Raw genomic sequence first — 17,375 nt, 5'->3', positions numbered from 1 at the left:
GATGGAAGAGGAGAGGAGAGAGAATGACCCAGGTGGGTGGGGTCTTTGACTATGCTGGCTGCTTCACCAAGGCAGCAAAAGGTATAGACAGAATCCATGGAGGGGAGGCTGGTTTCTGAGATGCGCTGGGCTGTGTCCATGTCTCTCTTCAGTTTCTTACGGTCCTGGGCAGAGCAGTTGCCGTACCAAGCTGTGATACATCCAGATAGGATGCTTTCTATGGTGCATCGATAAAAGTTAGACCAGGAAAGTGGCACTGAGGTAAAGGATCAGCTGTGATCTTACCGAGCGTCAGAAAAGGCAAAAGGGAATGAATGACCTACTCCTGCTTCTATTTTCTATGTTCTTATGCAGTCCAGAAAGGTATTTGGTACACATTGGAAATGAGGTCAGAAGTGTCCATATTGTTCAAATGCTCACAGCAAGGGTGATACATTGGAACAACAGTAACTGCTGCTACCTCACAGCTCCAGAGACCTGGGTTCAATCCTGATCTCTGGTGCTGTCAGTGCGGTGGTGATTACATGTTCTCTCCCTGACCCCTTGATTTCCTCTGGGTGCTTCAGCTTCCTCCCACATCCCAAAGACGTGTTGTAGGCAAAGGAAAGAACTAAAGGAGAGTTGATAGAGCCATGCTGTTAGTCCTGAAAATATTGCATTAAGGGTCCCAAAAAAGCCTTTGCTCACAGCCAACTAAAACGCCTCCAGATCATAAATATCGGTTTCTGAGTATATATTCAATTAAGATTTAAAAATGGATAAGTCATTCCCTCACAAAAGTCAGTTGACTTGCCAACTCAGTGAAGCATGAGAGCCAAAAGGCCATAAATATTAAAGCAGTATAAACAATTGGTATTGGTTTATTATTGTCACTTGTACCGAGGCACAGTGAAAAGCTTGACTTACAAACCGATCGTACAGGTCAATTCATTACAGTGCAGTTACATTGAGTTAGTACAGAGTGCATTGATGTAGTACAGATAAAAACGATAACAGTACAGAGTAAAGTGTCATAGCTACAGAGAAAGTGCAGTGCAATAAGGTGCAAGGTCACAACAAGGTAGATCGTGAGGTCATAGTCCATCTCATTGTATAAGGGAACCTTTCAATAGTCTTATCACAGTGGGGTAGAAGCTGTCCTTACGTCTGGTGGTACGTGCCTTCAGGCTCCTGTACCTTCTGCCCGATGGAAGAGGAGAGAAGAGAGAATGACCCGGGTGAGTGGGGTCTTTGATTATGCTGGCTGCTACACCAAGACAACGAGAGGTAAAGACAGGTCCAAGGAGGGGAGGCTGGTGTTAATTGCTTAACACCATCAACATGACACCCTTCTGCTCTGTGGAGCCAGGAAGTGTCAGTCAAGGGTCTTGCATAGTAGGCAGTTAACCTTGGCAGGCACTAAGGCACTACAACAAGACATCCCAATGGAAGCGAAAAACAGTACAAGTAAACATTAAAGGAGTGTGGATCTGCTTGCTTCATTAGGTGCTCTGTTGAGAACTTTAACATGATGAGAACATAGAGACGTAGTCGGTGGGAGGGGAGAAAAGCAGCACATCAGAAAACCAACCGTCCACTGCTGAGCAGGCCAGCTACTCCCAAAAACACATTGAGTGAGAAATTTACGAGTTCAAGTCCCAGTCCAGAGAAAGGAGCACAAAAATCTTGCTGATACAACAATGCCACACTGTCAGAGGTACGAACTTGCAGATGAGATGTTAAACTGAGGCTCTGACTACAAAAGATGACATGACATTATTTAGAGAAAGAGCAGTGAGTTTTTACAGACCAATATTTATCCTTTCATCAGGAAAACAATCAGATTATCTGCTTGTTATCGCTTTGCTGACTGAGGTAAAACTATTGTACACAACCCAGCTGTTGTGCTTCCTATCTTATTACAGTAATTATATTTTAGAAAAAGTTATCATTGGCTGCAAGGCACTTTGGAATATGATATATTTACAGGAATGTTTTCTTCAGGGTCATGCTTAGTATTGACCGAAGAGTCAATCCTGGCAGCTTGTAGCAGTGGGAAAGTGATAGCTAATAACAGGACAACTCTTCCTGACCCTGCACTCACCAGGCTGATGAATGACCACAAGCCTGGCTGCCTAAAGATGAGGAGTATTTTCCATGTTGGAAAGTTGAGGAAAACATGAACAGAGCGCTAACAAAAAATGAAAAGAGTTTCCCTTTCATGTCCCTTTCACGTTGTCCCATCATGCTATACAGCCAAAGAAGTATTCTTGAATTGCAATCACTCCTTCATTACAGAAAGTATGGCAGCCAATTTTCACAGAGCTAGCCCGCACAAACAGCAATGTGATCATGGCCACATAATCTGCTTTGGGGTTGTTGATTGGGAGATAAACTGGTGGAAAGATTGAGTGATAATATTTCTGTTCTTCAAAATCACGTTGGGGGATCCTTTACTTCCTGAGAGCACAGACGGGGCCCCACTCGATCATCCTGGCAGAAGTACAGCACCTTTGGCAGTGACCCCAGGTCTCTGTCTTCCTTGGTTGTTTCAGCTAACAGTACAACCCAAAGAAATGTAGTCTTTGCCAATCACCTTTGCAAGGATGTGCCTGATTAAAGCTACTTTACTGGCAAAAAATGTCAATTAAAATGTCAATTAAGACAATGGTGCTTTCACACCACAGGTGACAACATTGAACAGACATCACCCATCTGAAAAAACCTAATGACTATCAACCTCCAAGATATAAACCAAAGTGTCTTCAGAATCAGAATCAGGTTCGTTATCACTGACATATGTCGTGAAATTTGTTGTTTTGCGGCAGCAGTACAGTGCAAGACATAAAGACATAAAAATTACGATAAGTTACAAAAATTCAGGCTCCTGTACTTCCTCCCTAATGGTAGTAATGTGAAGAGGTCATGTCACCATGTGAAGCTGTTTAATGTCAAAATGCATTGATTTTTTTCAAATGCAATATTAAAGCAAATAAGGAGATAAAACTCAATGTGATGGACATTCACATCTGAATGCTTAATGTGCTTATAAAGATACATTTTGTCCCACTTCTCACATCCTCCTCACCATGCTCCAAAGTGCTTTACTGACCATGAAATACCTTTTGAAGTACAGTGACTATTGTGGTGCTGGAAAATAGAGTGCACGGCAAGCTCCCACACACAACAGTGCAATAATGGTCAAGAATCTGTATTTTGCAATGATGAGTAGGGGAATAAATAGCCTATAATAATCTTGCGTGGTTTTTGTTTTTTTAACACTTCGATTCTAGGTGTGCATGCATGGAAAGTGAAAAGGTAGAAATAAGCTCCATAACTGCACCGCATGGGCTAGACCTCGCTTTGAATATACACAGAATTCCTGCATAATAATTTGTGTCTAAGGACACATTGTATGTTCTTCATATTTCATGGGTTGATCCTTATTTGCGACTGACAATTACCATAAATATTTTGTGAGTTTTCACAGTTAAGTGCTACAATGTAAGGTTACGCAATAAGGATCACTGCTGAGAGTTCAGAATCCAAGGGAAAGGCACATCACCGAGTCAAATGAGAGAGTGTAACTGCTCATGGGTCAATGACACTGCATAAAGCCAATTCCCATCTGATTCCAATTGCCCAAAGTCTGCAATAACAGAGCTACAATATACAGCCTCTCCCAACATTCTTAACATGGGCTCACCACTAATCACAGCCTCCCTAGATGCAGCCCACCACTTAGGAACAGTAGTGAATATTATGTAATATTATGCAATCACGAAGAAGGCACACCACCAGCTCTACTTCATTAGGAGTTTGAGGAGATTTGGTATGTCACCAAAGACTCTTACAAATTTCCATCAATATACAGTGGAGAGGATTCTGACTGGTTGCATCACATTCCTGGTACGGAGGCTCCAATGCACAGGATCACAAAAGGCTGCGGAGGGCTATGGACTCAGCCGGCTCCATCATGGGCACAGCCCTCCCCACTGAGGACATCTTCAAGAGGCGGTGCCTCAAGAAGGCGGCATCCATCACTAAGGACCCTCACCATCCAGGACATGCCCTCTTCTCATTACTACCATCTGGGAGGAGATACAGGAGCCTGAAGACCCGCACTTGACAATTCAGAAACAGCTTCTTCCCCTCCACGTCTAACAGTCCATGAACCCATGAACACTCCTTTATTACTCTTTTTGTTTGCACTATTTATTTATTTTTGTAATTTATAGTAAATTTGTGTCTTTGCACTTCACCTCTGTTGCAAAACAACAAATTTGACATCATCCAAGTCAGTGATAATAAATCTGATTCTGATTCTGATTCCGATATTCTTCAGAGCTAACCATTTATCCATTTGCAGCTGTTACCCTAATTTTAAGGACCACCATTTCCAATAATAGTCTTCATCATATGCTGAACACTCCACACAAAAATAGCTTATTCAAAACTTAATTTAGATGAGTGCCAATGAAAGATCACATGAATAAATATGGGAGCAGTGGGCAGTGCAGTGGTAAAACACATTGAAGTCCCCAGATGTTGCAGTATGAATGGTTGGATGTGACCTGGCAGCTGCATTTCCTTACTGAATGAACTTTCCATCTCAGCTATTTCACCAAGGGAGGCAGTGGCATTTCTGAGCAGAGGCTAGGTAGGAACATTTTACATGTTACTCCCAGGGAATTCCTGCATGGGTTTCAACAATCTAGAAGCACATAGTTTTCATTGCAGGAATATTACAGGAAGGAAAAGTAATTCATAAATATAGAAAGGGAAATTGCATGTGCTAGGACAAAGTGAACAGGTTGTTCTGGAAAGTTATATTAAATTAAAGATATGTCTTAATGTTCAGTGGGCAAATCTTTCCACTCCAATCTGAGTCCATTTTTTTCCCAGCTGGTGCTTCCCTGACAGAGTGCAAAATTCACTTCAGATTTATTATGTATTTGTATTGGTGAATCAGATCTTCACTACTGGCTCCCACTGGTGTCAAAGCTGCACCTCTTAAATTACAGGGTAGCTTCGATAGCAGATGGACTTTGAAACAACAGTGCAAGTTTAACCTTGTAAATCTACAGTTGTTTTCAATTATCCAGCAAAAGACTGCATTTCTTTGTTGAATCCTGCTAACATCGCCCATAAATGGAGAAGGGCCATATAAAACAATCACAGCAAAACTGTATCTGATAGCCAACGGGACGCATTGGGTATCATCTCTAACCAGTCCACTGAGACCCATGTGTTTGACTACCTGTAGTTCTGACGACAAGCTTGTTGATGTATATACAGTCGTCGCTGGCAACAGTGCTATGGGCTTTCCACTTTGATCCAGAAAGATAAGGAGATTCAAGGGGGATCTCCTGAGAGCAGGCCTGGTAATGATGTCCCTCATACCAATGCATGAGCATAAACAAAGGAAACAGATTCTCAGGACAAAGTGAGGGAACTGCAAGAGAACAGAGAGTTAGTAAACATGTACTAAGGTTGTGGGTGCCAAAGCCTCTACGGCAGCTGAAGATGATGAGAAGAGGTTATGCTCATTGCATTGGGAAAAGTGGTACCCATGCAGCATGGCATACGAACAACTGGGTTTATGCGTTAGAATCTGTAAATGAAAGGAGAGCAAGGAGGGGAAATTAATTCCAGAAGTGAGGCATAAGGGATGAGTAGAGGAGGACATATTGGGAGCAATCACCAGGCATAGCTATAAATGAGGTACCAACCTGGTGAAGCTGCAACACAGGACTAGGTACGTATTAAACAGCAAAAAAAAAGCACGCAACTGGCAGAGCTCAGTGATCCCACACCCAGTGGATCTGATCAAAGCTCTACAGTCCTGGCTAGTGATCATGGACAATTAAACAGTAAGCAGGAGGAGGAAGCTCCACGAACTCCTCCATCCTCGGCGACGGCAGGGTCTGCTTGCTGAAACATTTGTAGATTTATTAAGCCAACAGGGCCAGATGGTGATCCAATGTCGCTTCTTCCTGAGATCCACATCATGGCAGAAGTTAGTCCTCAGTCAATTTGATTCATGCATGATTTCAAGAAATGGCCGAGAACATTGGATACAGCAAAGTCGATGGGACCAGATAACACACTTGCTGCACATCTAGCCAAACTTTCAGTACAGTTATAAAACTGACACCTACTCATTAATGTGAGAAAATACCCAGATATGCCCTATTTACAAAAAAACAGGTCAAATCCAATCATAATTACAACCCAATCAGTCTACTCTCAATTGGTATTGGTATTAGTGTTGGTTTATTATTGTCACTTGTATCGAGGTACAGTGAAAAACTTGTCTTGCATACCATTCATACAGATCAATTCATTACACAGTGCATTGAGGCAGTACAGGGTAAAACAATAGCAGAATACAGAGTAACGTGTCACAGCTACAGGGAAGTGCATTGCAGGTAGACAATAAGGCGCAAAGTCATAACAAGGTAGTTTGCGAGGTCAAGAGTCCATCTCATCATATAAGGGAACCATTCAATAGTCTTATCACCGTGGGATAGAAGCTGCCCCTGAGCCTGGTGATATGTGCCCTTAGGTTCTTGTATCTTCTGCCTGATGGAAGAGGGGAGAAGAGAGAATGACCTGGGTGGATGGGGTCTTTGATTATGCTGGCTGCTTCACCAAGGCAGCTAGTGGTATAGACAGAGTCCATGAAGGGGAGGCTGGTTTCCGTAATGTGCTGGGCTGTGTCCACAACTCTCTGCAGTTTCTTGTGGTCCTGGGCAGAGCAGTTGCCACACCAAGCCATGATGCATCCAGATAGGATGCTTTCTATGGTGCATTGATAAAAGTTGGTGAGTGATAAAAGTTGGTGAGTGATATGATGGTAGGTGATAATGGCATTGCTGAAAGGTGCCACTTACTCACCAATGGCCAATGCCCAGATTGGGCTTTGACCTGGCTCCAGATCTTACCTTAGCCTTTGTCCAAGCATAGACCAACGAGCTGAATTCTGCAGGTGGGGAGAGAGTGAAAGCATTTGACTGAGTGAGGCATCAAGGAGCTCTGGTAAAATCAAACACTAAAATCAGTAGGCACCAAGAACAGCTTCTATCCCACTGTTATCAGACTATTGAATGGACCTCTCATGCTAGAAGATGAACTCTTGATCTCCCAACCTATCTCATCGTGGCCCTTGTACTTTATTTGACTACATGCACCGTACTTTCTCTGTAACTGTAACACTATATTCTGCATTCTGTTTTCCTTTTTACTATTTTGATGTACTTATGTATGGAATGATCTGTCTGGATGGTGCGCAAGCAAAAGCTTTTCATAATATCTCGGTACATGCGACCATAATAAACCAATTCCAATTCCACCCTTCACCAGTCCTGGAGCCAAGAGCTCCCTGTTCCTCTAATTCTGTTTTCTTGTACATCGACCTCTTCTCCCTCCTAACTATTGGTGGCCCTGCCAGTCCCAAAGCCCAGGAATTCTCGCCTCAAACCTCTGCCTCTCTCCTTTAAGATGCTCCTTTAAATTTAAACATTGACCAAATTTTTGGTCACCTATCACAATAGCTGAGTGCCAGATTTGATCTGACTATATTCCTGTGAGACATCATCCAGCAAAATAAAATGTTATTGAATGCAACTTGTTAATGTTGGTTTTGTTGTAGTACAAATCTGGAAATTATTTATGCAAAGCCAGTGGATGCTGGGTAAATTTAAATGATCAAGATTGAGGTTAAGAGATTTTGATTGGCTGAGAATGAATAATACTTCCATTTATATGATTCCTTTCCCACCATCAGCATAAACCAAGGGTAGTCACAGCTGCAACGTTAGAAATATGGTACTAATTTGCATAGAGTAAAGCTCCCACTCACAACAATGTGATACTAATTATTCTGTTTTAGTGATGATAATGAAGAGACAAATATTGGTCTCAAACAGTAAAGTAATCCTTCAAAGCTGTCAGTCTAGCTTTTGAACTCAAGGGCATCAAGACACATGGAGCAACAGGAGGTGACTGGAACTAGGCTACAGACCAAATTACAGGATTACAGAACAGCCTTGAGGGGCTGAGTGGCCTATTTCTGTTCCTATATTTTCAAAGTATTAATGAATCAATCTCTCATAGATATCCTAATAATGCTATTGATTACTTCAAAGCACTGGTATAGCTTTGCTTCAGTGACTATATAGATCAAAGTCCAAGAATAAGTAAATTGTCACAAACTTCTGATTATTCTAAGGGGTTTAAAAGTCATTCATTTCTGATAATGGAATCCTTTACCTTCCGTATATGTGCATTTTTACACAGATAAAGTAGCCCAATACAGAGGAGATATGTACAAAGATCTTAATTTAAAGTGTTATTTATCATAATTATGGTTATCTATCATTTTTTAACAATGGGAATTGGTGGGATGTTTAGCCTGAAGCCTTTTCCAATTGCACTTTTTGCTCCAAAGTGCAGGTAACTGCAGAAGCACAACAAAAGGGTGGCATTATTTTTCAGACTGGATTGGCATGTTAGTATTTGGAAAGTCAGGTGCTTGCACTAAGGAAAATGAACTGGAAACATGTAATGACAGATAAAGAAATCGAACAACAGCGGAAAATATTCAAAATAACGCACTAGGAGAGAAATATCCCACTAGAAAGCACAAACAAATCAGCCTGCAATCACACATCATGAATGAGTGATTATATAAGGACAAAACTAAAATGAGCTTACACTAAATACGCAGAGAACAGGGAAGGCAATAGAAAAGAAGTTATAAAATTATTGAGAAGGTGAAAAATACAAAATGAAAATAAAAGTAGGAAATTATTACACAGATGCATGATTGACAAAATAATAACCAGGGTTATGGGTTCTAAAGGATAGAAACAATAAGAGGAAATGATAATGTAATGGCAGAAATATTAAATGACCATTTTTTGCTTTATATTTACCAATAATATGCTGTGGATTCTATTATGTGAGATAATTAATGCCATTCAAGGTAAAGAGAGGGTGGTTAGGGAGAGAGATAGTTATTACGTCAGTCTAAGTGAGAGAGGATAAAACTCCTGGTTCAGATGGATGCGTCCATGCATATTAAAAGAAGATGCGGAAGCGACAGCAGAGATGCTATTAGAGAAATACAAAACTTAATTAGTAAAGGCAACAAAACAGGTGGACAATTAATGTCATTCCTATATATAAAAATGGAGACTGAACAAATTCAGGGAACTACAGACTAAATCATGTAATTCAAGAAAGATAATGGAATACATATTCGAAGATGCAATACAGAAATACCTTGAAACTTAAATTATGGAAAAGATAAATCAGTGTGAATTGCAAAAGGGGAAGTCATACTGACCAAACTTGTTGAATTATTTCAAGAAGTAGTGTAAAAGGGAGATAAGAAAAGCCAGTAGATGCAAAATATTCAGATTTCCAAGAAAAACTCTTCAATGTGGCAGACTGGGCAACAAGATAAAACACAAACTATAGGGGTGAAAGTGGTTACTCTGACTGGCAAAAGGTGTGAGTGATATTCTTTGATGATTGTACAGAGTCAAGTATTGTTCATTTGCTTAAATGGCTTAACCTTGGAAATTGGAATTTCGATTGCAATATTTGCAAATGACACCAAGCTAGGATGCGTCGTTAATGAAGAAGAAGTCTGTGACAAAATTCAGAGACAGCAATAAATTTTCAGAATAATCATGCAATTGCTAAATAAAATTCAGCAAATGTAAAGCAATGAATTCTTTGTATGAAGATTAAGGAAGCTTCATACTCACAAAAATAAATCTCTGAATGGCTTAAAGAAACTAAATTATTTGAGGTGAGAGATATGTATATCAATAAAAGTAGTGAAAAAAAGAAGTCTGTAGAATCCCCAAATAAAGCATGGAGTTAATTTCCAAAAGGAAAGAAAGAATAAAAATGCAATTGGTATAGGATTGGTGTAAATGGGTGAATAACAGTGTGCACAGACTTGATGGGCTGAAGGGCCTGTTTCCACACTTTATGATTCTATGACCAATGTTACATCTGGAAAGAGGAAAAATTGTGTTAAACATGTGGACGTTAGCTGGCCAATTCTTGGAATACTGTGAACACTTCTGGTCTCCTAGTATAAAAAACACACAGAAGTAATGTCGAAGGGCAGCACAGTGACCACTGCCTTGCAGTGACAGAGACCCAGATTCAGTCTTAACTTTAGCCACTGTCTGTGTGGAGATTGCATGTTCTCTCCGTGACACCTCTGGTTTCCTCACACATTCCAAAGACAGGCAGGTTGGCAGGTTAATTGGCCACTGTAAATTGCTCCGAGTGTGTAGGCAAATGGTAGATCCTAGGGATCGACGATCGGCATGGACTTGGTGGGCTCAAGGGGCAGTTTCTGTCCTGTATGACTCTATGTCACTCTATGTAAATTGGTAAGTTGGTTTATTATTGTTTCGTGTACCGAAGTACAGTGAAAAACTTCGTTTTCCATGTCATCCATACAGATCATTCCATCACATCAGTACGTTGAGGTAGTACAAGGGAACAACAATAACAGAATGCGAATATAGTGTTTCAGTTACAGAGAAAGTGCAGTGCAGGCAGACAATGTGGATGCTATAACTGGGCACAGCAAATAAAACATTTGGTGAAGGTCGTCCTGCAGCTAACATAGAGTTTGATGACTTTCCTATATCCACTTTCTTATCTGTGTTTCTTATTATTGCTTTTGTGGTCATGGGGTTTAAATCCTACAATCTCTTTTTTGGTAGAAGAGAAGCTAGTGAGCAGTTTGTCCTCTGACCCTGAACTCCACTGCACGAAGCCATTACTCAGCCACCAAGAAGTAGACAAGTTAAGGAAGCCTTTCTGATCACACGCTCTCAAACTTCCAACAAACTGAGACCTGATGACATGAAATCTGGTCGTCAGCTTCAGTGTGCAGTCGAATTTTGTTCATAGATCTGACCATTGAGCTTTCAGGTTTCCGCTTGCTATGTAAGTATTGGAACAAGTTGAGCTACATCTGTATAGGACTGTCAATAAGTGAGATGGACCTAATTTGTATATTTTTGGTTGGCATGGACATGAGGGGTTGAATGGTCTCCTTTTGTTCTGTAAACTTCTTTGATTCTAAGTTCAAATATTAATATTTGTGCTTAATATTAAAGAAATGGGGCACTCAGCAAACTGCATATACAGCAAAAAAACATTGCAAACTCTTGTCCTGAACATGTGAATCGTGAAGGGAGTGAAGTAATGTATTTAGCCGGCCAGGTGTCATCACATCAAATATTACCATCCAACTTTAGCATTCACTTTTACTGTCATTACTTATCCTGCAAGAAGTCTCAAAGATACTCATGGTGAATGTGAAATGTTGCTCATACTTAATTGATTTGGTTGATACACAAGTTTGAATGCATTCCTAAGGATTTGGTTTTTACATGCCTTTTTCAATCTGGCTGTTGGATGGACATCAGAAATGAGCTGTTGTGCACTAGACTTCAAATGAAAGAGCAGGGGGTTGAACATATGCTTCAGACCTATTATTAAGTGCTCTACTGGTTTACCATGCCTTGGGTTCTCAAGTGATCATCCTGAGCCATCCTGGACAGATTAATGCCGTCTGCTTTCCTTCCCTGGTTTCCCAAGTTAACCACATTTCCCGAACAAGCAAAAGACTGTGGCTGGAAGATTAAGCTCTTGTAATGTTCCCCTTCACCCTTGCCCAACTGTTAATCTCATTAAAAATATTGAAAGACAATCACATGATCTTGAAATATACTGACACTGGCAACACCGCTACAATGTAAGGGAACGAGTAGGTTCTCACCTGGTTGTTAGAGGTCGCCTGGGCTTGGCTGACAGAGGGAAATCTTTGACCTAAATTCTGACCACAAAGAGTCATGGAGTCATACAGCACGGAAACGAGCCCTTTGGCCCGACTCGTACATGCCAACAAAGGTGCCTATCTACGATAATCCATTTTCCTGCATTTGCTCCACGTCCCTCTCTTCCTTTCCTATCCAAGTACCTATTCAAATGCTTTTTAAGTGCTGTGATTATACCTGCCTCTACCACCTCCTTTGGCAGTTTGTTCCAATATAACCACCATTCGCTGGGTGAAAAACCTGCCTCTCAGATCTTTAAATATTTCCCCTATCACCTTAAACTTATGCCCTCTAGTTTTACACTCCACTCACAAAAGACTGCAACGATCTACCCTACCTATGCCCTTCATAATTTTATAACCCTCTATAAGGTCACCCCTCAGACTCCTGCACTCTAGTGAGAACAGTCCCAGACTATCCAATCTTTCCTTGTACCTCAAGCCCTCCATTTCAGGCAACATACTGGTGAGTCTCTTCTGCACTCTCTCCAGCACTACTACATTGTGTGGTGACCAGAACAGCAGACAGTATTCCAAGATGGAATCTTCAGGAAAGTCAGAGGCATTTTGATCAAGCTTCCTCCAGAGAAGTTCGACATGTTATGCCTTGAGCTCCTCGATGTGGGTGTAGCCTCAAAACTGGTCCTAAAAGGGATCATTTTACTGATAGTAGACAATGTCTTGTACAGCGATAACATGACATCCCAACTCATTTCCTTAATATTCCTGCCTACAAAGACAAGCAAGATAAATGCCTTCTTCTCTACCCTATCCAGCTGTGTTGCCATTTTCAGGGAGCTATGAACTTTGCACCCCAATGTCCCTCTATACATCAACGCTTACAAGGTCCCTACCATTTATTGCATATGTCCAGCCAGTATTAGAAACCCAAAATGCATGACCTCACACTTGTCTGGATTGAATTCCATCTATTCTTATCTAACAATAAGACTATTGAACGGTTCTCTTATATGATGAGATGGACTCTTGACCTCACAATCTACCTTGTTTGACCTTGCACCTTATTATCTACCTGCAATGCACTTCCCTGTAACTGTGACACTTTACTCTGTATTCTTTTATTGTTTTTACCCTGTACTACCTCAATGCTCTCTGTACTACCTCAGTGCACTGTGTAATTAATTGATCTGTACGAACGGTATGCAAGACAAGTTTTTCACTGTACCTCGGTACAAGTGACAATAATAAACCAATATCAATACCATCTGCCACTGTTCCACCCAATTTTCTAGCTGATCTATGTTCCTCTATGTTCTTACAATTTACAACTCCATCAATCTTCGTGGCATTAGCAAATTTACTTATCAGACCACAGACATTCTCATCCAAGTCACTTAACTATATAACATCGATCCCTGTGGTATACCATTGGTTACAGATTTCCAGTCAGAAAAACAACCCTCCATCACTACCCTCTGTCTCCTACCACAAAGCCAATTTTGGATCCAGTTTGCAAAAACATCTTGGACCCTGTGCATCCTAACTTTCTGCACCAGCTTACCATATGGGACCTTGTCAAAGGCCTTGCTAAATTTCATGTATACTATGTCTGATGCTTTGCCTTCATCCACCTTCTTAGAAGCCTCCTCAAAAAACTCAAGTCAGATTTGTGAGACCAGATCTCCCTGTACAAAACCCTGCTGACTCATCTTAATCGGTCTCTGGCTTTCCAAGTGATCATAAGTCCTATCCCTAAGAATCTTTTTCCATTAGTTTCCCAACTACTGACTGGCCTGTAGTTTCCAGGCTTATTCCTACTGCCCTCTTGAATCTGGGAACAACATTAGCTACCCTCCCAGTACTTCACATATGCGAAAGATGATGCAAAAATCTCCGTCAGAGCCCCAACACCCTGGGATAGACTTGATCAGACCTCGGGTATCTGTCCACCTTATTGTGCGTCAAAATCGCCAACACTTCTTTTCCGATACACACACATTCCAGACTATCAGCACACACCTCCCCTAACTCCTATCCTTCTCCTTGGTGAATACTGACACAAAGTATTCATTCAGGATAACACACATATCCCCTGGCTCCACACAAGGACTTCCCTTTGGGCTGCTAAGGGGACCGACTCTTTCCCTAGCTACCCTCTTGCTTCACACCCTCTTGTGTCCAGTTGATCACGTTACCAAGCACAGCAGTTTCTGCAATTCTTGTACCTGCCTTTTGGTGAGAGCTGTGTTGGAATCATAATCATAAGAAGCTCAATGAAAACATCTGTTAATTATTACTAGATTTCTGAAGTTGGTGCAGGGCTGAGCTGAAGGAAGCTGATTAATTGCCATGAATGGATAACTTGAGAGCATTTAGTAATACTGGCCAAAGGCTGGAGTGTTTAATAAGCTGTCTCTTCTGTGATGGTTGTGTGTACACATTGTACCAACTTATTAATGAGCTTACTGTGGATTCCAAATAAAGGATGGTTCTGTTCCCATAATGAGTGTTAGCATGGCTCAGATATAGGGTCCCTTCCTTGCTTGGAAATAGCAAGAACATGATGGCAAATTGGGATTAATATATACCCGTGGCGTTTGGCCATCGTAGATTCAAGAAATTGCATTTTTAATTCCGGGCTACTCTGCATTTGGGGAAACAAATTCTACCTCAGACAATATTTCCCTCAACTTGCACTAATGCTGTTATGTTTACTTTTGTTTATTCCATTGTGTAAGTTATGCATAATTTATGTTAATTTAAGTTCATGTTGTCATGTTTGTAATGTACTGTGCTGTCCTGCAGAAAGCTCATTTTCATGGCATTTATACCCTGGGTATGTATGCCCATGGTAATAAACTTTAAACAATGTTTGTAATGGCTGTTTGGTCAACTACAATCTCATTGTTATTAATTTCAGTCCTTATCACAAATGTCTTCCATACTAAACCAGATTCACATGAAAGCCTTTTAATCCAAATCCAAATGTTGCGCCTTTCCCGGGTCAGGTACGGGCATCAAATACCGAAATGGGACAGAGCAGAATAATATTTCCAAAAATAGATAAACCTCAATGATTGAGAGGAAAGATGTTCACAAGCAACAAGGCAAATATTTTCATTTGCATTATATACATGTAATTTGCATGGCTGAATACTTGAGCAACGAACAATCTACTGGAGGAACTCAGTGGGTTGAGCAGCATCTGTGGGGGAAAAGGAATTGTTGACATTTCAGGTCGAAACCCTGCATCAGGAATACTTGCTGTGAGGCAATCCAGTCAGCTTGCTTGCATTATGCTTTGTTAATAATATGTTGTCTCTTCATTTCTGTTTATATATAGATCCTGATCTGGTTACATTCTTAGAGCTTTAATTACACAAGCCATTGAAAGAACCCTGTGGAGAAAACTGTAAAGACTCCAAAGACTTGGCCCTGGACACAAACCAGATTGCTTGGTTGGAAGTTGCTTACAAAACTGTGTAATGTGTCATTTAATGAGGTTAATTTTAAAATATGACTGCTACTTGTTAAAGCCTTGTGTTTACTGCGGGCTGCTTTAGATTGTACAATGGAGAAAGGCAGAAGCTGCTGCAGTGTTGAGGTCTGGGGATGCTGAAGGATTGCAATATATTCTTATAGTTGCAAAAATGGCCAGACCAAATGAACCCAGGCACGAGAGAAGAACCTTGTTAACACTGTAAAACTTTAGGCAAGAAATTATAGCTATTGCAGAGAACCCAGCAGTTTGTCTGACGTAAGGAATCCATCTGCAATAAAAAGATTAAATGGAATTGGATATCATGTTAGACTTGTGGAGGGTTGTATATAAAATGGTGAATCATTCCCAAAAGCTTGGTGGAATAAATGCTTATGTTTGCTTTCACTCCTGTGATCACCAAGGACTTGCTCAAGGTTAACATCACTAACTCTGCAGCCATTTATTATGGATTGCTTACAAACAGTATAAAAACCAATTGACCTTCACTCTCATGACTAGTATTGGACCTCTTGCCACTAGTTTCAGCTCTTCACAGTCCATTACATATTGGCTGAAGGACAAAGGTGATGGTGTAACTTCTCTAGCTATGATAGGACCTTCAGCTTTTTATTGTGATTTTATAAAACACACCACTCACTCAGCAAAAAGGCCTAGAACATGTGTTCCCACTGTGTGGGCTGGAGCTGCCATAGTAACCTTTTGTTGGGTACTGGATTCAGACCTTGGAGCTTTTAAAATCCTTAACTAATGACTTCAGAAAAATGTGTAAACAAGGTATGCATCCCATAATGAAACTGTTTCCTCCTGGCCCTAAATTATAAAAACCTCCCTGTCTGAGTGGTCCCTTCTGAATTGCTGAGCTTAAGGAGCTGAAGAAGTTCTTCAGCAGGTTGGGAGGGAGCCTAACTATTTGGGAGCTGGTCTAAACATTCTTCATATTCTTACTTACCCTTTTCTGCTGATTGAATTATTGTTCTCAACCAGCATTCATTTTATTTCCCTCCAGTGGTATGAACATTGAGGCTTCTACTAAAACACCTCATATGCTGCTTGGGTAGCCAACAACCCAATGGTATGAACACTGAAGTTTCCAATTTCAGGTATTGTCAATTTTATCACCTTTGCTTGTTTCTTCTACCCTCCCCTTAAATGCACTTGGACCATTTCTGACACTTCTCTGCCTTTTCTGGATCTGTCTGTCTCCATCTCAGGAGACAAAGTATCCACGAATATCCCGTTAATTCTCACAGCCACCTTGACTACACCTCCTGCCACCATCTCCTGCAGGGACGGCATCTTAGTTTCTCAGTCACTGCCACATCTGTTCTCAAGATGAGGCTTTTGAAATGTCCTCCGTTTTCAGGAAACATAGCTTCCCCTCCACTGTAGTTGATTGAGCCCTCACTCACATTCCCTCCATTTCCTAGACCCTCTCCCCCCCACCCCACTAACCCCTGCATTCATCCTTCGCCATTTCCACCTGCTGCAACGTGATCCCATCACCAGTCAGATCTTCCCCTCTTCCCCTTTCTGGTTCCACAGGGACCACTCCCTCGCTGACGCCCTGGTCTGCTCATCCCTCCCCAGCCCATTCTCCTGCAACCGTAGGAGGTGCAACACTTGTTCGTACACCTTCTCCCTCACCACCATCCGGGGACCTATGCAGCCCTTCCAGGTGAGGCGGAGGTTCACGTGCACCTCCTCCAACCTTGTCAATTGCACTTGGTGCTCTCAGTATGGGCTTGTCTACATCGGTGAGACCGAGGGTAGACCAGGTAACCGTTTTGCAGAGCACCTGCACTCTGCAACGGCCATCTTGAGCTTCTAGTTGCATGTCATTCCAAATCCCCTTCCCATTCCCACCCTCAGCCTTCTCCACTGCCACAGTGAAGCCAAATGCAAACTAGAACACCTTATATTCCACATGGGTACCCTACAGCCCAATGGTATGGACATTGAATTTTTCAGTTTCAGGTAACCCACTCCCCCTAGTGTTTCTTTCCCACTCTCGCCAGTCCACCCAGGGGCTCTCTCCCTTTGTTCATCTTTTCC

Source organism: Pristis pectinata, chromosome 6 (genome assembly GCF_009764475.1).
Source record: "Pristis pectinata isolate sPriPec2 chromosome 6, sPriPec2.1.pri, whole genome shotgun sequence".
Classification (NCBI taxonomy): Eukaryota; Metazoa; Chordata; class Chondrichthyes; order Rhinopristiformes; family Pristidae; genus Pristis; species Pristis pectinata.
The sequence above is the reverse complement of the archived record's forward strand: the minus strand, read 5'-3'. Positions refer to the sequence as shown.